Source organism: Pongo pygmaeus, chromosome 2, assembly GCF_028885625.2.
Source record: "Pongo pygmaeus isolate AG05252 chromosome 2, NHGRI_mPonPyg2-v2.0_pri, whole genome shotgun sequence".
NCBI lineage: Eukaryota > Metazoa > Chordata > Mammalia > Primates > Hominidae > Pongo > Pongo pygmaeus.
In genome coordinates, this window is record NC_085930.1 from 87,641,009 (window position 1) to 87,665,650 (window position 24,642).

Consider the following 24,642-nt stretch of genomic DNA (forward strand, 5'->3'; position numbering starts at 1 on the left):
AGAAGGGGACTGCATTTACCATAATTCACAGCATAACACAAACACATGGGTTCAAACTCTTAGTATGTTCCCTAACATACATTTAAATTAGCACTATTTTTATTTATATATATATATATATAAAGAAACAGGGTATTCAATCAAGTTTGGCTGGTAATGTTTTATTTCACTTCTAGTATCAGTGATTTAGAAAAAAATATAGGGTATGACCCTAGATCATAGTAGTATATAAATGATATAGTACATAATTGATAAATTAATTTCAGATACATATTCTTGCTTTGAACCAAATTAGTAAAGCGACTAATTTATCTGCATGTCAGAGAAATTCTGCAGTTTGAAGTTGAATCTAGAGAGGGAGAGCTGGTTTCTTTGGGGTTAAATTTCTGTAGATTCCCAAACACTGACATCAAATCTTTAGTGGAACCTAGAAAAAAGGGAAGGAGAAAGTATTTTAGCTCAGTTAACATTCTTTCTCCATTAGATGTGATGAAAAATACACAGTCTAACTATTGTGTAGAAGAAATGCTTGTTTCTTAACAGCAGCAACAAAATGTCATTTATTAAGCACTTACAGACATCTTATCAGGCTTTATTCTTTATTTCATTTAGTCCTTACAACCAGCTTATGAAGTAGTTTATCAGTCAGTATTAGGCATCTAACAATAACAGACCAGCAACCCCCAAATCCCAGTGAGATATATATATATATATATATGTGTATTTGATGAGATATATATATATGTGTATTTGATGATATATATATATATATATTTGATTATATATATATATATATATATATATATATGAAAGTTTACTTTTAGCTTAGGATACTTGTGCAGCAAATGGGTCATTGGTAGGGAGAGGGACTGTGCTCATCACTGTCACTCAGATTGACAGAGAGGCTACCCAACATTGCTGGTGTTTGTGCAGAAGGGAAAAGAATGCTCTGGGTCTGGTGCGGTGACTCATGCTTGTAATCCTAGCACTTTGGGAGACTGAGGCGGGTGGATCACCTGAGGTCAGGAGTTCAAAACTAGCCTGGCCAACGTGGCGAAACCCCATGTCTACTAAAAAATACAAAAACTTAGGCATGGTGGCACATGCCTGTAATCCCAGCTACTCGGGAGGCTGAGGCAGGAGAGTCACTTGAACCCTGGGGGTGGAGGTTGCAGTGAGCCAAGATTGCGCCACTTCACTCCAGCCTGGGCAAAAAGAGCAAAACTCCATCTCCAAAAAAAAAAAAAAAGAATGCTCTGAATAGTCTTGAGCTGCCAGTTAAATGTTTGGACTGCAAGTGATTTGCTTCACTTTTGCACACAACTCACTGGCTAGAACCAATCACATGGCCCCACTCACTCACAAATCAGGAAGCCAGGAAGTGTCCACAGCAGCAGAGAGCTGGAGACATTTGGTGATCTGCTCTGGTGTGTACTATGGCAGGTAGTCTTCTCCACTTGAAGATGGGGGACCTGAGGCTAAGAGAGTTTAAATAACAATCAAGAACATTCAGCTTGCAGGTGACTGGACTCAAACTCAGGCCTATCTGGGTCTAGTACCCAGGTGTTTAACTGCTAAGCTATAGGTTTTTCATCTCTTAATTAATTGTAAAATCAGTTTCTTCCCTTCAATGAAAACTCTCAGCTTAGAAAGAAAATACAAAAAAAAAAAAATTGAATACAACTTATGTTGGGCTCAAACTCAGGCCTATCTGGGTCTAGTACCCAAGTGTTTAACTGCTAAGCTATAGGTTTTTCATCTCTTAATTAATTGTAAAATCAGTTTCTTCCCTTCAATGAAAACTCTCAGCTTAGAAAGAAAATACAAAAAAAAAAAATTGAATACAACTTATGTTGGATAACTTAACTAAGAGAGCAGTTGTTTTCTTTGTGCAAACTGTGCCTGAAGTTATTTTCAATGTATTTTAATTAAAGATTGCCTGTCAGCTCTTTGAAAGTGTCCCATTATTGCAAGTTGAACAATAATAGGTCCATGGGGCCAGGAGTAAATGTACTTCAGTGCTGAAGTAGATTCTCAGGCCGTCGGATATCGATGTCAGCTTCTTATTAAGTCTGCTCAGAACCAACGTGGGATACAAAACATTCTAAGTTGCTTCGCTTTGCTTCACTTAGCTTGCCACTTTAATTCTTCCATATGTTTCCCATTTGGTTTTCTTTTTTATGACGTTTCATTTAGGATAACATGCACTTCCCATGTTCAGCATTCTTCCAGTAAACCAAACAGAGACACGTGGTCTGACAAAGTGGAATGCTTCTGACTTCTTTCTTCTTTTTAATTCTGGCAATAAATTGGGCAAATGAATTTCCTGTCCTTTGGGTAACTCTTATTCTCTGGTTGTCTCCTTTGTTCTTCTATCGGGGAAGGGTATTGATCATTTCTGAGCTACCCAAGATCAACCAAAATGTTGACGTCTCACTGTGTTGCCCAAACTGGACTCAAACTCCTGGACTCAAGGTATACCCCAACCCCAGTCTCTCAAGTTGCCGGGAATACAGGTGTGAGCTACCATGTTTGGTTCCAAAACTACATTTAAATCCCAGCTCTGCTATTTCTGTGACCTGAGACAAGTTCCTTAATTAGATTGAGCTTCAGCGTCCTCACTTGTAAAATAGTGAAGAGCCTAGTACCCAGTGGAATTTCATTATCAAAAGCACATTTAACTTATACGAAATCATCTCTGCATCCTTAGCATAAAAGAATAAATAAATGATTGAGGGGATGAATGAATAATAGTTGAACGATGTGTTGGTTGTTCCCCATGATGTGTAAGCTCAAGAGTACTCTCAGGATTTTAAATTCTTATATTTTGATATTTATCATACACATTGATAAATATATTTAAGAGAATGCACTAGAGATGAGACTATCTCCATATGGATAAAAATGAAATTTGTTTAATACGTTACTTAGAATTATATGAATATGAAATTAAAGATTTCTTCCATGGATCACTTTGACAACAAGAATGCTGTCCAGAGCTTAATTTTATGGCCTGTGGGGACTTAGATTTTAGAGGAAAAAAAACCACCAGGTGGTGCGGGCCAGAAAAGAAATAGAAACCTAGCTAGGGTATTTCCATCCAGGATACCCCTAACAATTTGGGAATTCTAAAGCATTGAGCCATCTGCCTCAGATTTTATGTTATTAAGTACATTGAAATTCTTGAGCTTTAAATCCTCATGTAGAAGACTCTGTCTCTGATTTGTGATTTGTCATGCTACATTCTTTTAGCTGATAGGATTTTTGTATTTATAAGAAAGAAAATTGCCTCTAGTGATCAGCTGTTGCTTTTTGCACAGTCATTTCATTATGTTGGCAGTGTTTTCATAAGTACCCAACCTCAGGGTAGTAAAAATTTGGTTTAGGAAATAATTGTCTTAAAATTGATATAAACAAATGTGCTTAGGGTTTTTTTTTATTTTTATTTATTTTTATTTTTTTATGTAAGACACTGCTATTCTTTGTAATCTGAAAGAACAAGTCAATGTTTCTTTCCTTTGTTTGGGGGAGTAGGACCCCAGAGGATGAAAGCACCAGATAATTATATTTGTCAACCCATCCATCCTTTCAAATATGTATTTAATGCTTCCTCACAGAGGCAATGTGGTATAATGGCTGAGACCATAGGCCCTGGAATTAGACTGCCTGGATTTGAGTTCTAGCTGTACCATTTCCTAGCTGCCTTGGGTGAGTTACTTAACCTCTCAGACCTTCAGTTAATGCCATCTGTGGTGGCAATAATAACAGAACCTACTTCAGAATTGTTACAAGGCTAAAGCACATGTTTTTACAGAGTGTGTGCTCAAAACATATTGGGGATCATGACTGCTGGTACTTTGAGGCAGTTGCTACTCAGACTTACTATAAGGACCTTTATGGGGCCCTATTATGAATCTGGTGGTAGAGCATCATTTAACTGTAACACTCTGGAAGATCTAGATCATGACCCCTGTTTTACAAATGAAGCGTGGTTAGAGTAGCTAAGTAACTTATTAAGGTCACTCAAAGGCCAAACCTGCATCCATTGTCTCAAGCTTGCCCTTGATTTGCAGTTTTGCAGAGTTTGGGGTGAAGTTTCCCTTTCCAGCTGCTATTCACTTGAGACCACACTACATAAGGGCTTGCATCCTAGAATAAGACTAGTTTTCAGGCAGACTCTAGCCAACTTTAGGAGTCATTTTCATAGATTCTAGTGATGATCTTGGAAATAATACTTTTACATAACCACTGCCTTCTGTTGGAGGGGCTGGCGGCTGCTGGATTTATAGCTGCCTGGTCCCTGTTCCTTTGCTCTGTGTATGTCTACCCATGCACAAAGTCAGTTTCGATGGCTTCTGACCTTGGCAAATGAAGTGTTGTTGCCAAGTAACAAGTGACATTGTTACTACTGGTTTGAGGCTTTTATTCCCAAATTTTATAAAAGAACGATTTAAGCTTTTTTTGCCCGGCCGTCTACCTGCTTTTCATCTTTGAACCAGAAAAGGACAAAAGAATCTGATAGGCTTTGCAGGTTAACTTGTCTGGCAGATCACAAGGCCAGCAAACTATTGGCTGGCATCCTGAATGATACTGGAAGCAAAACAGCAAAACTTACCTTTTGTAAAAGACTGTGAAACTTCTAAAATTCAGGTTGTCATTTGGAACCAGAGAAGGTCAAGACAGGTATGGCTGGAACAGATGGGAAGGAAGAGCTAAGAGCTGCCACATGGGAGTGAACTTAACACATCAAGTTCTTCAGTCTGGCAGTGCAAAGGCGTAGCAAAGACATGAAATTGGTGCAGTTGTGAGTGATGTGGTAGAAACATGTTGAGATGTTTGGACTCGGCTGGAAACTAAAATTGGTTAGTTTAAGATCTGATGCATTGGATGATGAAAAATGTAGCAATAGGTGGTATTTTTTGAGTGCCTACTCTGTTCCAGACACTGTGCCAAAGCTAAACAAGAATTATCTCATGCATTCCAGTGTGGTAGATATTATTATTATGCTCATTTTCGGTTAAAGATGGTGAAACTTAGTGAGATTAGTTGACATGTATAGTAAGTGATGGTCAGATAGCAAGTTCAACGTTACTCCAGGGCTCCATCATCTTAACCACGACACTCTATGTGCCCAAGGATTGATTTCTTTTCTTTTCTTTTCTTTTTTCTTCTCTTCTCTTTTCTTTTTTTTTTTTTTTTTGAGATAGAGTCTCCCTCTGTTGCCCAGGCTGGAATGCAGTGGCACAATCTCAGCTCACTGCAACCACCGCCTCCTGGGTTCAAGTGATTCTCCTGCCTCACCTTCCTGAATAGCTGGGACTACAGGTGTGCACCACCACACCCAGCTAATTTGTGTGTTTTTAATAGAGACGGCGTTTCACCATATTGGCCAGGCTTGTCTTGAACTCCTGACCTTTTGATCCTCCCACCTCAGCCTCCCAAAGTGCTGGGATTACAGTGTGAGCAACCGTGCCCCACCTATGCCCAAGGATTTCAATGGGCAGAAGAAATACTCAGATGAAGGAAAGGGTTGAGCAAATTAATGCATGGCCACAAAGAGTGCTGATGTCTTCCTAAACTTTAAGAGTGGAGTTAGGGATCCCTGGAGTGTCCTTTAGTGGGTGATTGGTAAGTAATAGTCTGTATCATTTTTCATAATTTAATTCTATGTGTTTAGATTGCTTCCAGTCTGCACTGGAAAATGCTCTAAAATAAGCCCTAGGTCTTGTATGAGTTGGGTTTTCAGTTTCTTTTTAAGCTGCACTTTGAGAACTGCTTCTCTGGACCCCTGTTCCTGAAGTATGCCGTTTAGGATGCTGGTTCAGTAAGATCTCAGTTGATCCTGATGTATGTGGAGGGTGTGTTTTGAAGTTAAGTGGAGTTCCTTGGCAAGATCAGAGCTTTCAATATGTTAAAACTTCAGGGTTCTCTGAGAAGAGGACATAGCTTGTAGTGTTCTCCAGACATTTAAAATTGTTTTACTTGGATTTATTTTATGCCGAATTTATTCTCGTGCCATACGTTTCTGTTTCTTCAGTTTCTTCTGGGATATCCTTTTCTTCTGTGTAACCTTCTGTTCTGCTTTAGGAACAATTTGTACCTTTTCAGTCAAGATCATCTAGATGTGGTGGGGAGAGCTCGTGTATCAGTTAATCTGACCATGAGCTCTGCAAGTCCTGCAGCACATCTTAGGTGCTTTGTTCACCTGGATCTGCTCAATGACCAGAGGATCTATATCCAAACTCTTAAGTTCAGCATGACTCTCTGCATTTTTACACATGTGCAGCAAAAATTTAGCACTCTTTTTGGGCCACCGACCCTGTGTCCAGCCCCAGTGTTTGGCCCAGACACACCTACCAACTCCACTGTTGTAGCTTTGGAATGGCACACATTGCTTCTGTCAAGTGACATCTTTTAGATACTTGGTAGCTTTCATATCTGCATACCCTTGATGGCCTGGGTGGTTCCACAGGTATTCTTGCAGTGAAAATGAAAATTTTAACATCTCAACTTGCATGCTTTATGTGGGGGTTTCTGGGTCAAGAGAATGGTGAACCACTTTCACCTCAGGCCATTTAGGGGAAGAGCCCCAAACATTTTTGACCATGAAACTCTCTTCTCTCGGAGCTTTGCTGAGACTGGAGTTGAAAATGGACTAAAAGTTTAAACCTTGCTTTCTTTTAGTTCTATTCTGTTTTGGTTGCTTTGATGTCAAAACAAAACAAAACAGTCCACACAGTTTAAGTCATAGTGATGACTTATTTCCCTATACCAGGAACCTGATGAGGAGAGGGAAACGAAGAAGGGGTCCTCTAGAATCAGAGGGTCTTTGGAAATGAGTGAGTTAACTGACAGGTAAATAAGTCTTAATCTTGGCTGTGGAAGTCTCTAGCTGGGATGGTACATTAGTTATCTAGTGCTATGTAACAAACTGATATTTATTTACTTTACTCCACAAGTTTTTAGCTTAAAACAACAAACATTGAGTATTTCCTTGTTTCTATGGGTCAGTAACTGAGCACAGCTTAACTTGGGATCCTGAGCTTCAGATTTCTTATGAAGATGCAGTCAGACTGTCAGTTGGGCTGCAGTCTCATCTGAAAACTTGGCTGGGATGGTGGGGGAATCTCCTCCCAGGATCATTCTCGTGGTTGGCAAGCCTTGGTCCCTCATTCCGTGGACCTCTTGACAGGGCTGCCACATAATATGGCATCTGGATCCTTCTAGGAAAAAGGATCCAGTAGTTAGTGAGAGATCACCTAAGACAGAAGACAATCTTTTTATAACCTTATCTTAGAAGTGACATCCATCACTTTTGATCAATTCTTTTTATTAGAATTGAGTCAATAAGCCTATACTACAATTATGTGGAGAAAATTATTCAGGGTTATGAATACCAGGAGGTGGGGATCATTGAGGACCATTGTAGGGGCTACATATTAGGGATGTGTAAGAAGGGACAGAGATTTTTTGGTAGGGGAGACATGTTTCAGTTTTCATTTTATTTATGGTGAGGAGACAGGGAAAAGTGTAAGAGAAAAGCCACTGTCTCCCGTTGGAAGGATCATATTCCACGGTCTAAGAATAAGCAGAGAAGATTAACATACATGTCAGACTGAATAAAGAGCAGTAGGTCACCATGACTTCACCTTCCAGGAGAAGCGCCCTGTTGGCTCTGAAGCTTGCTAGAAAAAAGAAAGGAAGGAACAAATTACAGAGAAGCATTTTGTTATGGTCCAAATATTTGTTTCAGCCGGATTAAATTTTATGTTAGAAGTACACATTTATGGCTGGGCGCAGTGGCTCATGCTTGTAATCCCAGCACTTTGGGAGGCTGAGGTGGGCGGATCACCTGAGGTCGGTAGTTCAAGACCAGCCTGACCAACATGGAGAAACCCTGTCTCTACCAAAAATACAAAATTAGCCGGGCGTGGTGGCACATGCCTATAATCCCAGCTACTCGGGAAGGCTGAGGCAGGAGAATCACTTGAACCTGGGAGGCGGAGGTTGTGGTGAGTTGAGATTGCGCCATTGCACTCCAGCCTGGGCAACAAGAGCGAAACTCCATGTCAAAAAAAAAAAAAGTACACATTTATAAAATTTCAGGGGATATGGAACATTAAAAAAAGAGAAAACAGGTGTGAATTCCTTTACTTGATTAAATAATCTTTTACACCTCCTCCCTTACTGGATTGTAAATTGTAGTGTTACAAAAAGATGGTATTGTTTATTTGTTATCTCTTAGATACCCAGGAGAGAAGATCAGTTACTTCTTGTTCTCTAGGAAAGGGCTCCATAACTCAGAGCATTGATATCTGTTTTGATGTTTGAGAAATGGCAGTAAAAATTTGAGTCAATACTCTTCATATAGTGGAGGTCTGGAGCAGGAACTGGAAAGGTAGACTGATAAAAATGCTCAAACTGATATTTATTTACTTATTATTTAAATATTTTATTAGTAATATTGAGTTCCTTCTTGTCTATAGTACCAAAGGAGATAAGGATACTGTTTTTTGAAATGAACCCCAGATGCCCCTTAGGCTTTGTGAGTTGGCTCATTTCAAACCAGTTGTAATATGGTCTTTTATTCTCTAAATTTCGGGACCTGAAGCTAAGGAATGTGAATATACAGTTAGGTTCCTGTGAACCCTGTGTTGGTTCAAAAAGGCTGGTGGAGGGAAATTTATGACACTAAATGCTTATATTAGAAAAGAGGAAAATTGGCCAGGCACGGTGGCTCATGCCTGTAATCCCAGCATTTTGGGAGGCCGAGCCAGGTGGATCACGAGGTCGGGAGTTCAAGATCAGCCTAGCGAACATGGTGAAACCTCGTCTGTACTCAAAATACAAAAATTAGCTGGGTGTGGTGGTGGTCACCTGTAATCCCAGCTACTTGGTAGGCTGAGGCAGGAGAATGGCTTGAACTCGGGAGGCTGAGGTTGTGGTGAGCTAAGATCGCACCACTGTACTCCATCCTGCATCTCAAACAAAACAAAACAAAACAAAAAAACAAAGAAAGAAAAGAGGAAAATTTCAAGTAACAGTTTGGAGCCCCTATATCAAGAAACTAGAACACGAGGAGCAAAATAAACCCAAAGCAAACAGAAGAAAGGAAATAAAGATAACAGAAATCAATGAAATTAAAAACAGAAAACAATAGAGAAAATCAGTGAAACAAAAAGCTAGTTCTTTGAAAAGTTCAATAAAATAGACGGATATCTGGCAAGACTAACAAATAGAAAAAAAGATACAAATTATTAATATAAAAAATAAAATGGAGGCTGTCACTGTTGATGTCACCACGCAGATACCAAAAACGTCTAGGGGAATAATACTCTGAACAACTCTGCACACATCAATTTCATGACTGAGATGAGATGGACCAATGTTTTGAAAAGCACAGACTACCACAACTTACTATCAAATGGATAATTTGAATAGCTCTATTGTTTTTAAGGAAATTGAATTTGTAATTTGGCTCTCCCCCATCTCTAGGCCCAAATGATTTCAATGGAGAATTGTAGCAAATGTCTAAAAAAGAATTAATACCAACTCTATATAATTTCTTCCAGAAAATAGAAGAAGAGGAAATAATTCTAACTCACTTTATGAAGCTAGTTTTATCCTGATATCAAAACTAGATCAAGATAATACTAAAAACAAAAACAAAAACAAAACAAACAGCTACAGAACAATATCCCTCGTGAATCTAGGCCACCCCCAACCCACACCAAAATCCTTAACAGTGTCTTACCAAATCAAAGCCAGCAATATTTGAAAGAATTCTACTACAACATGACCAAGAAGGGTGTATTCTAGGGATATAAGGCTGGTTCAGTATTTAGAAATCAATCAAGGTAATTCACCTTATTGACAGGCTAAGAAGGTAAAATCACATGATTATATCAATTGATGCAGAAAAATTATTTGATAAAATGTAATACCTATCCATGATAAAATCTCTCAGGAAAGTATGAATAGAAGGAAACTTCTTTAACTCAATATGGAGTATCTACATAAAACCTGGAGCTATCATTGTACTTAATGGTGCAAAACCGAATGCCTTCTGCCTAAGGCAGTGAACAAAGCATAGATGTCCATTTTCTCCACTGGTATTCAATACAGTACTGGAATTTCTAGCTAGGGTAGTAAGGCAAGACAAGGAAATAAAAAACATATACTCTGGAGATGAAGAAATAAACTACATCTTTGCAGGTGATATCTGTCTACAGAGAAAAGCCTAAGAAATCTACCAAAAAAAAAAAAAATCTTAGAACTAATAAAGGAGTTCAGCAAGGTCACAGGATACAAGATAAGCTTACAAAAATCAATGCTATTTCTATATACTGGCAATGACCACGTGGATACTGAATTTAAAATGTATACCACTTACAATTCCACAAAAAGATATACTTACGTATAACTCTAACAAAATATATACCAGACTTAGTATGCTGACAACTATAAAGTGCTAATTAAAGATCTAAATGAATGGAGAGATACCTCATTGCATATATTGAAGACTCAACATCATAAAGATGCTTTACAACATGACTCTATTTGGTTTGCAAGTAATGTCTCTCAGTTCATAACTTATTTTTTCATCTTCACAGGTCTTCTGTGTAGCGAAAATCTTGAATTTTGATAAAGTCCAGTTTGTCAGTCTTTTCCTTTTATGGATCATGCTTTCAATGTCGTGTCTAAGAATTCTTCTCCAAGCCCTATGTCCTGAAGGTATTCTCCTGTGTTTTAGCTAAACAGTTTTATAGTTTATATTTTACATTTACATCTCTGATCCATTTTGAGTTAATTTTTGTTTAAAGATGAGCTTAGGCTCAGCTTATTTTGCCACTATTTGTTGAAGACTATCCTTCCTCCATTGAATGTGTTTGTGCCTTTGTCACTCATGGAGTGGTCATTTCCTGTAACAATATCCTCTTCTGGAATGCTTCCTGAAGGACCTGCTTGAGGCTGTTTTACAGTCAATTAAAAAAAAAGTCGAAGGAATACATTATAAAATAATGATAAAAAGTATAATATAATAAATACATTAACTGTAACATTTATCATAATTATCAGGTATGCACTGTACATAATTGTGTGTGCTGTACTTTTCTGTGTCTGGCAGCACAGTAGGTTTTTTTACATTAGTATCACCACAAACACATGAATAGCTAGAATCTTATGATGGCTACAGTATCACTAGGCAATAGGAATTTTTCAGCTCCATTTTAATTTTATGGGACCACCATTGTATATGTGGTCTGTTGTTGACTGAAATGTTATGCAGTGCATGACTTAATAAAGGACTCATCTAGAATTTATAAAGATGTCTCAAAACTGAACATTAAAAACCAAGCAATTCAATTATAAAATGGGCAAAAGACAACACAGATGGCAAGTAAGCACTTAAAAAGATGTTCAACATTACTAACCATTAGGGAAATGCAAATTAAGACCATGATGTGTTATTACTACACAGAGAACAGCTGAAATAAAAGATAGTGGCAACACCAAATCCTGGTGAGGATGCAGAGAAGCTGAGTCTCTCATACATTGTTGGTGGGAATGTAAAATGGTACAAACACACTGGAAAATGATATGTCCGTTTCTTAATTAATTAAATATACATTTACAACAGGACCCCAGTCATATTCCTAGGCATTCACCCTAGAGAAATGGAAACTTATGTCCACACAAAAACCTGTACGTGATTGTCCATAGCAGCTTTGTTTATAATGCTCAACAACTAAAGTATGCTACAATAGCTGAATGGTGAAGCAAACTGTGGTACATCCATGCCATGGAATACTGTTCAACAATAAAAAGGAACAAACTATTGATATACACAATAACTTGGATGGATCTCAAAGGCATTATGCTGAGTGAAGAAAAAACAATCTCTAAAGGTCATATGTTGTATGATTCTATTTATGTAATATTCTTGAAATGATCAAATTATAGAGATGAAAACATAATATTGCCAGGCATGTTGTGGAGATGTGTGTATACACTAAAGGAGTAGCACAAGGGAGATATTTATGGTGATGAAATATTTGTGTGTCTTCTTTGTTTTTGTTTTGTTTTTTTTGAGTCTCACTGTGTCACCCAGGCTGGACTGCAGTGGCGGGATCTCAGCTCACTGCAACCTCCATCTCCTTGGTGCAAGTGATTCTCCTGCCTCAGCCTTCCTAGTAGTTGGGATTGCAGGCACACGCCACCACACCCGGCTAATTTTTTTGTATTTTTAGTAAAATACTGTGCCCAGCCAGTTGTTTATCTCGATTGGGGTGGTGGTTACACAAACCTTTATGTGATAAAATAACATAGAACTCATACACAAATATTGCAATGCCAGTTTTCCAGCTTTGAAGTTATACTACGGTTATGTAAGATGGAACCTATATGGGGGAATCTGGGTGAAGGGTATGCACAACTTCTCTGTTCCATCTTTACCACTTTCTGTAAACCTAAAATCTTTTCAAAATAAAAAGTTTAAAAATAAGACCTTCATGGGTTGGTCAAACTGAGTTTGAGGAACCCTGTATTAGACCTTTAAAGACGAATAAGGAAGTGTGAAATTTGAGGTTGTGCCTTTTAGAAACTAGCTAAAAATATCAAACAGGACACCAGAGATGAGCAAAACAGACCAACGTAGATTTAAATGCTGACTGAAACCACTCCTGTGATTTTAAAAAGAAAAATGTAAAGACAGAAAATGACAAATTTGAGTTACTTCGCGCTTTGCATTCATATTTAGTGTTTATACCTTAGAGAAGATGCTCACTGTTACCAAGCATCAGGAGGTTGGCTCCTATCGTTGGGTAAGCAGCTGGGTGGGGTGGTGGCGTATTTTATAGAAGCGGAGGACAAAGGCGTCTACTGGTTGTGGTTCCCTTGTGTGAGCTGGACAGATATAATGGTCATCTGACTTTCCAGGTGTGTGGGCAGTGGAGAGTGTTGCTGGAAGAATTCCAGGAACTCTGTCCTATCTCTGGGAGGTCGTGGCATCAACCATCCCTATTTTCATATCATGCTTTATCTTCCTTCAGCAGCTGTGGCAGCTGAAGTTGATACTCATCTGTGGGGTTATTCAGCCAGCTGCTGTAGAAATGACAGCCCGGATGGAGGTGGGCAGGGCCAGGAAGGCACACATCTGCCTTTTTGCCTGGAGTTATTTCTAGCAGGAGGTGACTCCCATATCTTACCTATGTCTTCTTGGAGCTGAGATACCATAATGCTTTGTGGAGAAGCAAGTTCTCTGTTTTTGGGTTTTTTTTTTTTTTTGAATTGAAGAAAACCTTCATTTTTTCTGTCTTGATGGTGTCAGTAGTTACTTCTTAGGAACCTTTTCCAAAAGGTGTCACATTTAGGACCTATCTGTGAGGAAAGGTCACAGGTATGTAAGATGGTGGCATTATTCTTGTTATTATAACATCTCCCATTTACATTACAATTTAACAGTTTCAAAGACCGTGAGCCAGGGCAGGTGATTGCAGGTGTGGTGTTTTTGGCACCAGATATTTACAAAAGTGATGGCTCCACAAAAAGCACAGCTCGCTCTTTCTCTCTTTCTCTTTCTCTCTGTCTCTCTCTCTCTTTTTCTCTGATGGAGTCTTGCTCTGCTGCCCAGGCTGCAACCTCCGCCTCCTGGGTTCAAGCAGTTCTCTGCCTCAGCCACCCGAGTAGCTGGGATTATAGGCGCCCACCACCACGCCCAGCTAATTTTTGTAGTTTTAGTAGAGATGGGGTTTCATCATCCTGGCCAGGCTGGTCTTGAACTCCTGACCTCGTGATCCACCCGCCTCAGCCTCCCAAAGTGCTGAGATTACAGGCGTGAGCCACTGCGCCCGGCCTCTTTCTCTTTCTTTAGACAACCATCATCTTTCCTATTGATCTCGTCATACCTATCTGGTCCTGTCTTTGTCCTGTGCTTCCTTATTTTTGTCATTTATTCACGATCCTTATCACTAAGCCACTAGTCCTCAGCCGTTTTATATTTTAGAGATTCTTTAAGAAACTAGAAAGGTGAATGAACATTATACTGTGCCAGCAGAGTTAGATTTATTTCTTTGTTACCATCCAACATATCACTGAATAGAGTGGTTTATTCTTCTGACTCAGATCTTGCATGTGTTCATGGAGCAAACTATTCACATTTTGCAATGAAAACATCATTTTTTCTTTGGCTTTGTGATGTTATGCGCTGTACCTTTTACCCCTTACTTGGGAATGGTTGTACCTCCCTTCCATCTTTGGTCTGACAACCTGCTTAATCCAATGTCTGGTTGGTAGATGACAGCACAGCAGTGTGCCCCTTGGGAAATGTGGATGACACATGCCATGAGCCACCAAACTTGTGCCTTGACACTGGGTCCTCAGTTGAGCAGGTAACCCCCAGCTTGCTTGCCTGCAGTGATGTGGACTTCAGTTCTGCTCTCATCTCTTATCTACCGTACCAATTTTTATAATTAAAACAGGAATAAACAAGATGCTTAATGTAATCTGCAAGGGAGAAACAGGGCGATTGAACAGAAGGGCTGCATTCTGGTTTCAAGCACAGGGCGGGAGAGTCTATATATGGTGCAGAGGGTGCTAAAATTGTAAATATAAATTCTTAAATCTGCCAAATAATGGTCTGTAAATAGTGTAAAATAAGAATATTCTCATTTACATTTAAATAGTTTAGATTTCTTGTTTTTCACTACAAAAATGTAATATTAGTGCAAATATTATCTGGCAATGAAAGTAAATACACCAGACAGAGTCGCTGATTTCTTGTATACAGTCATCTGTTTTCAAACATTGGTTTATCATGAATGGCCTTTATCATACTCGTGAGTTCTATTTGTTAAAGTAGCAAGAATTAGAAACTCAGGAAATGCAAATGCATGGAATTAGGAAATTCATTGGCTTTGGGTTGAAAGTGAATATTTTCTCTACTTGCTTGACACAAGTTAACTTGCTGGTACATTTGTCATTGCTATTAAGTGGCCCCTTTAACACTATTTTCTCTTCCTGCCAGACAAGTCTGAACCAATGAATTTTTTAACGTCCTTATCATATAACTGTAGTTTCTTGTTTCCTTGATGTGAGTAAGGTAGTTACATAGTACTTAGTCCCTGGATACAGTAAAATAAATATTGTACTAGAGAGGCACTCAAAAATACTATAGACAAACCAAAATGGAGTTTTAAAAAAAGTTTAGGTAACCAAGAACAAGGTAGAAAAAGTAAATTGGAGAAAAGAAAAACAGAGAAGAAACAGAAAACAAAAAATAGAATAAAAACCTTAAGACTTAACACATTAACAATTTTATTAAAAGCAAATGCTCTAAGAACATCAGTCGAAAGACAGGAGATTGGCAGAGTGGACTAAAACATGACCCAGCTATATGCTGTCTTCAAGAAACTCACTTCAAATGAAACAATATAGGCAGGTTCAAAGTAAAAGGATGGTAAAAGGTATGTAATGCAAACACCAATCAAAAGAAAGCAGTAATGGCTGTATTAACGTCAGATAAAGTAGACTTCATAGCAAATAAAATTACCAGAGACAGAGAGGGACATTTTATAACGATAAATAAAACGGTCATTCCACCATGTCGACATGGTGGCATTTAGAATAGCAATTCTAAATGCCTAGCAGCAAACAAAAGACCTGCAAAATATGTGAAGCAAAAACTGCTAGAGATGAAAGAAGAAATAGATACATCCACAATTATAGTTGTAGACATCAAAACCCCTCTCTCAGTAATTGATAGAACAGCTAGAGAGAAAAATCAGCAAAAATGTGGAAGAACTCAACACCATCAGCTAACTGAATCTAATTGGCATTTATAGACCTTCCATCCAACAAAAGCAGAATAGATATTATTTTCAAGCACCTACAGATCGTATACCAAGAAAAACCATATCGTGAGCCGTAACACAAAGCATGAAATTTAAGAACTGAAATCATACAGAGTGTATTCTCTAACCACAGTGGAATCAAAGTAGAAATCAATAAGAGAAAGATAGCTCCAGCTACTTGGACTTCCTGAGCTATTTCCTGAACATGTTAAGCTCATTCACACTGTTTGAGGTTTCTGTGTGGAATGCTCTTCCCTCAGATTTTTCTCCTGGATGATTCATTCTGAGCTTTAAATTCAATGCCATTTCAGAAACTTCTGTAATTACCCAATCTAAAGTAGCCTTTACAGAACCTCCTTTGGCTAATATCTTCAGGTTCCTACCTCCTCTTACTTTCATACCATCCTGTTATTTTCTTCTTAGCACTTATTATCTGAAGTTACCTTTGTTGTTTATCTATCAGCTGGTGTTAGGCATAAGAATTTCAGCTGCAGAGAAGTAGGAATTACATGTGTTATGTTCACCACAGGATCCCCAGTGCCTAGGGAAGTAGGTGCTGAGTAAGAATTTGCAAATGGACTGTAGATTTCTGTTACATAGCTAGTCATGTGTACTAGTAATCTAAAGATATTTTCACTGCTACAGAAAGCCACTGGGGAGCTTGTGAAAGTTCATAAACTTTTTCCTGCATGCAAATGAAACAAAGAGATCTAGCCCCTCTCTTTTCAGCCAACTTTTGGCTTCATGTAATTGTTTACTCAATTAAGGAAACTTTTCTGGGAGCTCAGATTGTAATAGGTTGAATATGCTCAAAAGCATGCTGAAGCCTGCCACCTAACTTGTGGAAAAAAGCTGGTACTTGCTTCAAGTTGGTTGTAATAACACAACAAAAATCTCATAAAGCTTGGAATTTAAAAATGAATATTCTCTATTTTATATAACATAGTAAAGACTTACAAATAGGTAAGTCATCAATGATTACACTAGTAAATAGATACTTGAACATATACTTGCACATTCAGTGAAAGTTCGTCTTCAGTCTTTCTGTTTTGAATTGGAATTGTAACTATGCTATTGGTCTCTGATGCTACTGGGGAAGCCAGAGAGATTGTATTGTATGGGTGTTAGAAGTTCAGTAGACCTAGGCCAGGCGTGGTGGCTCACGCCTGTAATCCCAGCACTTTGGGAGGCCGAGGCGGGTGGATCACTTGAGGTCAGGAGTTTGAAACCAGCCTGGCCAATATGGTAAAACCCCCTCTCTACTAAAACTACAAAAATTAGCTGAGCGTAGTGATGCACGCCTGTAATCCCAGCTACTCGGGAGGCTTAGATAGGAGAATCTCTTGAAGCCGGGAGGCGGAGGTTGCGGTGACCCCAAGATCACATCAGTGCACTCCAGCCTGGGTGACAGAGTGAGATTCTGTCTCAAAAAAAAAAGAAGTTCGGTAGACCTCCATTCCAGTCCTCGCCCACTATTACTGATTGACCTGTTTGGAGATGTTGGAAAAGTCATTTATTTACCTTCCCAAGCTCCATTCATTCACTTCATCCATACAAATGGGAATATAATTGCACCATTGTAGAATTCTTTTGAGAATTTTAGTGAAATATAGTAAGAATGTGTATTTAATCTGCTTCCTTGATACAATCATATACTGGGTGAAAGCGCTGAGTAGGATTCAAGCTCCCCCACATTGAGTAATAAGAACCAGACTTAAAAACCAAATAGTATCCATAATGGTTTGCCATTTTCATCAAAGTGGATAGAGACCATGATGGTTAGATTGAAGGCAGATGCTTTGCCTGATGGGTAGTCATTTCAGTAAACATTAAATATCTCTTGTATGCCTGGAGCTGCCCTAGGATGTGGAGGTATAGAAATAAACAAGAGGATCAAGTCTTCTGAGAGAGATGGTCAGAAGAATGAATGGCTCCAAAACACATGGTAATTGTTGGAAGACAAGCTTTGGGCTGAGTGCTTTTGTGTCACAGAGAAAGGAGCATCTAGCTTCATCCAGGAGTCTTGAAAGATGAATGAACAGAAGTGACTTGCCAAGCAGATAGGCGTGGGAAGAACATGTCGTATTGAGAGACATGCTACCAGTTTGGTTATGAGGAATTGCTGTAAGCCTTTTATTCTTTTGTGGTTCTCCATCCCTAGCAGTTTTCAGTGTGTTCAGTTTCATTACATGTGCTAAAACCACACTGGAAGTCTTTATTGTTTTGAAGAATCTCTCTTAGTCCCTCCCTTGGCATCATTTGTAAAGGGCTTAACCAAATTATAAGGCACAAGGACTGCACAGAACCAGCTGCATTTGCAGGCACTGATTTGGGAGACATCATTTCTGCCAGTTAAATGTGGTGCCTAGTGGATCTGCACTGTGATTTATGCTGATGGCTGTGCAGTTGTTGCCTTTCCAGCTGCAATTAAACATTAATCTTTGGGCAATCAAGAAAGGTGCTCTGAAAAAGAGGGCTGGTTGGAAACATCAGAGACCAAAAGGCACTCTTGAATGATGACAGCAAAACGTTAAAGACCTCCTGATAAATGGTAATGTAAGGTTTCTCGAGATTATTGGCACAATATGAAAGGCAAGGCCCCCACAATTATTACTCAACATTCAGTAAGTCCAGGAATAGGTAAAGTATGTGAATTGCAACTTTGGCAAGCTGTAACCTTGTGGCCCACATATGTGGTGGCACATTTCAGATTTGCCTTTTTAAATTTCAAATCTGTAGTAAAGACTGCCACCTTTTATTTTCTCTTTAAAGCAAATGTATTTCAGAGAGGCATTTTATCTAAAACTTCCATTCACACAGGTAAATTCTCTCCAGTAGATGCTTTTTAAATATTTGCAAAAATCTATGTGGAATTTTTTTGTTTTGGCCTCATGAGTTTCCTGCCTGAATCTTAAGACCAGGAGTCATTTAGTTCTTTACTTTTTAGTTCAAAAACGGCATTTTTATAGTGGTAGCATGCCAACTTTCAAGAGTTAGAGGCCAGTCTTCAAATCTACTTTATGGATTAAGTGTTCTATTTTGTGTACTTTGGAAGAGTGGTTAAGTTCAACCGTGTATGTGGTTATACAATAAGATGCTTTATCTCTATACTTCTGCTCTTCACATGCTCCATCCTTAAAAGCATGGAGGAATTTGAACTCACTAGCTTTGGGTTTCAGCCTGTACTTGTTTTAGTTTTTGATGCAAAACATCCAGGTAACGCTACTTGGATTCTGTAAAAAATTTTTGCCAGGTAGCCGTGTTCATCTTCCTCAGAATTAGCAGAGGAGGCTCTTAGCAAAGGAGAAACTGAAGCTTGTTGGGGAAGTGACACTTGCTTGAAGTTGTCCATTAAGTCAGTGGCAAGTTGCAGAGTAATGTGCTGGCTTCTAGCTTGAAGTTAGAAGTGAGGAACAGGACAAAAAGGTCATTGTTAGGGACACTGCCAATTCACTTAGCATTCATGAATTTAGAATGCAGAATCAAATGCAGACCAGTCTCCTCATTTCACAAATAAAGGGGAATATCACTTAGCAATTGGAGCTCACAGAGGTCCAATTTCTAAAAGTGCATATAGCTGATTAGTGGCAGAGTCTAAATGTGTTTACATTTTAAAGATATTGTGTAACCTTTCTAAAACCACCCAATGTCACCCTCTCCATAGTTTTGCATGCTTGTTTGCTTCAGTTTAATACTATAAATCTTTTCATTTGTATTACCAGATGTCACAAGTGGGACTCCTGGTAAACAATGGAGGTCCCATTGTTTCCTTATATTTACCTTACCAAAAACATGGAGGGTATTACAACCTTGGTAAAGTTTGGGCAAGCAGTCCCATGTTTCATCACTTGGACACATCTGATTATTAAAATCTGTCTAACAGATTGCATAATATAATACTGTGAATCATAAATCAATGGAAAACTGATAGCAAATATAAGTCAGTCTTGTTTAAGGCACCTCTATTGATAAGGAGTCTGATATAGAATCTGGCTATGGAAATCTGGTGTGAAATAGTGTCCAGTGAGAGAAGTTGTGTTGTGGCAGCCCATTAACTTAGCATTGATTTAAACATATTTTGTGTTTTGCATGAGAGCTGTTACTGGAACCATGGTTGAACCAATCATTGGTTGGTTGGTGATAAACTAAATTATGCCAGCTATAGCTACCCCATGTCTTTATTTGGAAGTGAACTTTATATGTTTTCTTTCTCTTTCTCTGTGTTTTTTTTCTCTCTCTCCTTTTATAAGATTTCCCCCAGGTGTGGTTTTAGCATTACACAAAAAGCCTCAGAAAGATTTGATTCCAAAATCAGACTTATCCTTAAGGTGGAAATTAGAAAAACTGCGATGCCTCAAACAGATGTTCCCTCTGACACAGTATGTGCCAAAACCTTAATGGTAGTGTTCAATCCATGACACTGGCTTTCATATTAAAGGTGTGGGCAGTGCTGGTGGTCAGAACTCAGAAAGGTCTTTGCCTCTGTATGTGTACCAGGCTTCATCTGCATAAATAATGATCTCATGTGTGTCTGGAATGTCATATTTCACCTGTATGTAGATACCGTTGTGACTAATAAGACAGTTTATTTATAAGCATTGCTGAATCCAAAGTAGAATTGGAGGGAGAGTCAGTCAACACCTACTGACAGCACAACTGTTTATGTAGGGATCCATGCCATCGTTTTGCCATTATACAAACACATTACACTGGAAAAAAACTTGAGATTCCTGATTAAGCTTAATTATCTTTGGCTTTCAGAATAGTCTGGAATGATTTAATATCTTTGAGAGTAATGGCTCAGAGACTTTCCCCAACACTGACAGCTGTCTTTGGCATTGCAGATGTTGCAAGTGGGGTTTTGTGCAACTCTCATGCTTATTAAAAAACATTTGTAAGCAATATACCATGTGTCTTAGTGTATTAGGGCTGCTATAACAAAATATTTTAGACTGGGTAATTTACAAGCATGAGAAATTTATTTCTCACACTTCTGGGAGCTGGGAAGTCAAAGATCAAGGCACCAGCAGATTTGATGTCTGGGGAGGTCTTCTTCGTCATAGATGGTGCCTTCCTGACATGCCAGAAGGGGTGGAAGAAAGCACCCTTGAGCCTCTTTATAAGAGCACTAATCATTTGTGAGAGTGGAGCCCTCATGACCTCATCTCTTCCCAAAGGCCCCACCTCTTGATACTAGCACACTGGGTATTAGGTTCCAACATAGGAATTTTGGGAGGACACTGACATTCAGACCATAGCACTATGCAATTGGTTCCTTTTGATTTTAAAGACCAAGAGGCTAAGAAAATGTTCAGAAATGCTCTTCATTTTGCCTGAGCCTATGTATTAGTTTTCTGTTGCTGTTATAATGAATTACCACAAACAGAATGGCTAAAACAACACAATTTATTATTTTATATTTGTGAAGGTCAGAAGGCTGACGTGGATGTCAGTGGGCTAAAATCAAGGTGTTGGAAGGGCTGTGTTCCTTTTTAAAAGTTCTGGGTTAAAGATCCTTTTCCTTGGTTTTTTGGGTTGTTGGCAAAATCAGCTCATTGTGGTTGTGGTACCAAGATCCCCTTTTTCTTGCTGGCTGTCAGTGGAGGGCCATTCCCAGCCTCTAGCGGCCACCCACATTCCATGACTCATGGCCCTCTGCCTCTACTTTTAGAGCCAGCCACAGCAGGGTTGAGCTCCTTTTCCTTTTAGAAGCTTTTCTCCTTCTATCCCATCTCTCTGATAGAACAGGAAAAGTTGTCAGTTTTTAATAACTCATGTGATTAGATCCGCCCGACTAGGTAATCCAGAGTAATCCCCGTATCTCAAGGTCCATACCCTTTATCATAAATTGCAAAATCCTTTTGTAATGTAAGGTAACACATTTGCAGTTGTGCACATGAGAACGTGGACATCATTAGGGGGCCATTATTCAGCCTGTTACTTGACTTTAAAACATGAAACTGTGTTAATTTGCTTGGATATTTGCCCTTGGGATTTGGAAAGTACAGCATTATCATTAACCACTTAGTGACATCAATAGGGCTCATTCTTTTTCTTTCAGTCTCCCATCTTACTGCTAACTGAAAAAAGGGGCTGTTTAAAGAATACGTAGATGTGAGATATACTACCCTGGAGAAGTACAACAGTGCAGAGACTGGATTTAGCCATAAAAAAGTGTTTGAGTTTGGGTGGTGAGAAACCTTATTGTGCGATAGACCATCTCCTTCCTCCTATAAAAGTTCAGCTCCAGTCAGCCTGTGATGTTGGTGCTTGATGTTCACCAGGTTTGGACAGAACCTGATGGTCCTCCTCTGGCCAGTTGAAGAAGTCTGATAAGATATGCTGAGTTAACAGTGAAAAGTAGAACTAGATAAGAACTAGTTGCAGATGGAAATCATTCCAGACTCAAGCCTCCCTTAAGCTGATTTGAAGTCCATCACTTCTCCAATGCCAAGAAAGCAGATGGGCTCTTGTCACTGCAGAATGAAGCTATGTTAATTAATATCTTATAAAACCAACTCTAGTTGAACATGTATTTTTTGTGAGTGAGTGGTTCCTGGTTTATCTGGAAGGAAATGTTCAGGGAATCTTTTTGGATGGATTTCAGCCTGACTGTTGTCATGATAGACATAAAGATGCTATTAATTTTTCACATAACATTAAAAAATTTCTTGCTGCAGGCAATTAGAATAATATAATGGCAAAATAACTTAAATGTTATATAAATGTGAATATAAGTATACTTCTGAGTACTGAAAAGAGACAAGAGAAAAAATATCTCTCTCTGTAATAATTATCTCAACAACATTATGCAGCTTCTTCCATGCCAAAAGCTTGTAGCTTGGGACTTTAGTGTAAGAGAATGTAGTTGAGTAGAGCTTGAATTAAGGGTGCGTCTGACCCATCTGTGTTTGACCCTTTTGATTCAGCCATCCTAGGTCCAAGGCGTTTCAAAGTTTAGACCCTGGACTGCATGGAGGGAGCAGAGTATAGAGCTTAAGGAAATGGGCTTCGGAGCAAGAGCAGTTTGGCTGTGTTATTAACTAGCTGTGTGTGACTTTGGCATTATGTCATTTTGCTAAGTTCCAAGTGATAATATTGCCTCTTGAAGAGGTTTATGAACATAAAGAGACTTTAAAATGTTTTTTTGGTAATATTCTTTGTGCTGTGCCTAGCATGGTGTAAAGTGATCAATAGATGGAAGTAGTTGTTTTTGTCTCCTATGTCTTCCCCACTTATTGTCTTACTTCCCAATTTGGCATCAACTTTCTACATTCTGAAAGTCTCTTAGGCTCTTGGTCATGAATGTTGCTGTTTTGTTCCTGTATCAGGGAGAAGCACGGAATATAGGAAAGAAAAAAAAAAGGAGAGCTACCCAGATAGTTGTGAAAGTTTGGATTTATAACTAGCCCCTGGTTCCTTGGTACTGGATAAAGCAAATCCTTACTTTAAAAACCTTTAATCAGGTGATTACTTTGGATTATAGAAAGTGAACCCCAAGGTTGATGCTGAACTTCTTTGAGAAATAAGGAAACGTTATGGGAGCAGCAAACCGGGGGTTGGTGGCACAAATTCATATTAGAGCAAGTCAGGTAATATGAGGAGAAACTGAAGAGCATTGCTGAGAGCAGTGCTATTAGAATGGATGAATTTCCTTTTATTTATTTTTAAAGGCTTCCTTATTCCTCTCAATAATGTTATTGATAATGTGTTTAAAAATTGTTAGAAAGAGAACTATTTGAAATCTAAAGTTAGTCGTGTTTTCCATCTTTAAAACCCACTACAAAGGGTTTATAGAGGATCTGAGATGGTTAGCATATCCTAATTGCAAAAGCGTTGATGTCTCAATACAATGCCCTTAATGTAATTAGAGATAATTTTTTAAAATCCATGCTGATAAATGTCAGGCTGGTCTGGTCTTCTGAGTTGGGCACAAAATGTACCAATTGTTGAATGATGAAGGCCAGCATATGTAATAATAACTAAGGTCAGTAAGAAAAATATTCTTCTCGATTGTATATCCGTTTTGTTTTCAAAGTTTCATCAGACTGAGTAGCCATACTTAATTAGCCCAGAGGCAGATGAAGGCTCATTTAAGCAAAAGTAACAGGTAAGAATTGGCACAGAATGCTGATATCCAGTCTCTTTCAGCACGTGTTTAAAAATAATATTCCCTTCTACTTCTTATCCCACATATAAGTAGCTCATAATACTGGCATTGAAATGCACATGCTTATGCCAGTATAATAATATTGATTTCTTTTTATTTAAGTTTTAGTATGATCTCCTACCTGTTATGAAATAATAGCTGTTCATTCTAAAAACTTTGCAAAATTCACAAAAGTAAAATTAAGCAAACAGAATTCAGTCATAATCCTTCCATTCATTGATAATGTGTTTTTACCATTTGTTGTATTTTTTCCATGCAAGTATATGTGTATACCATGCATGTATATATGTGCACATACACACATACACATATATACAACTACTAAAGTGGTATACCTATAAAATACGTATGCATATATATATAAAATCCAAAAATTTTATTATTATTATTTTTTGGGTCGGAATCTCGCTCTGTCGCCCAGGCTGGAGTGCAGTGGCACGATCTTGGCTCACTGCAACCTCCGCCTCCCGGGTTCAAGCAATTCTCCTGCCTCAGCCTCCCAAGTAGCTGGGACTACAGGCGCGCACCACCACGCCTGGCTAATTTTTATATTTTTAGTGGAGACGGGGTTTCACCCTACTGGCCAGGCTCCTGACCTCGTGATCTGCCTGCCTCGGCCTC

General features: G+C 38.7%; 1 protein-coding gene and 1 pseudogene across 30 annotated transcripts in view; one reads left to right on the forward strand and one right to left on the reverse strand.

The window, feature by feature from the left end:
- MAGI1 (membrane associated guanylate kinase, WW and PDZ domain containing 1) overlaps positions 1-24,642 on the forward strand; it is a 679,422-nt gene that overhangs the window by 188,767 nt on the left and 466,013 nt on the right. The window lies entirely within an intron of this gene.
- Positions 6,005-6,607, reverse strand: LOC129034150 (large ribosomal subunit protein uL22-like; annotated as a pseudogene).